We start from the raw sequence: 868 nt of genomic DNA, 5'->3' as shown, positions 1-868 counted from the left end.
AAAAATTTGAATTTCCAAACGATCATAAAAATTTAATTTGACTTTCTTATAGATATTTTTTGTTTGATAAAGGTAGATAATCTTATAAGGAATCTTGTATTACATTTTCATATCTTAGATTTAAAAAGAAAAATTTTTATGAATTTCTAACTCGAAATAATTTGCAAATTTTCGTGATTTTTCCATATTTTGTCATTTTTTGAACTTTAAATGCTTATAAAAAAAACTGTGAATAACGATTTTTAATATTTTTCATTTGATTTTGAAACAATAAACTAGGAGTCTTCTATTAAATTTTCAAGCTTTTTTATCCAACAAATAAAATTTTATTGATATTTTTAGAAAAAAAACTAAAAAAAAATGGAAAATGAAAATGTCCATAAAGAGCTCAAAATAAATCATAGCCCGCATAGACGTCACACATTGAACACTAATAATCCTTTACGACTAACACATACTATAGATCTCGGGTGGCGACGACCAAATTAGAAATTGCCTAAACGGTTCTCCTTAAATCAATGCCAAAGCGAGGCTCCTTAATATTATTTTCGGCAATCGGATAATCAAAGGTACCCAAAAGAACCTATATTATTGTGTTCGTGTGATAAAAATATAAAATTGTTTTCACTAGTATTAATGTATAATAGGAAAAAACCGATTTAGCAGCAGTAATATAGAAATCTTTACCAAAGTTTTAAATCCAAATTTTTATAGATTCTGAGCGGAACAATGAATGTATTAATTTTAAAATGTGTGTTTTTTTTTGTGTCTGCCGACTGTCATTACTAGAGTACGGATATTAAAGTAATGAAAAACTAAAGAACAGCACATAAAAAAAAAGCAATAGAGCTATCTAAATCTCCAAAAA

This window comes from Acyrthosiphon pisum, chromosome A2 (assembly GCF_005508785.2).
Source record: "Acyrthosiphon pisum isolate AL4f chromosome A2, pea_aphid_22Mar2018_4r6ur, whole genome shotgun sequence".
Classification (NCBI taxonomy): Eukaryota; Metazoa; Arthropoda; class Insecta; order Hemiptera; family Aphididae; genus Acyrthosiphon; species Acyrthosiphon pisum.
This window is presented reverse-complemented; position numbering follows the sequence as displayed.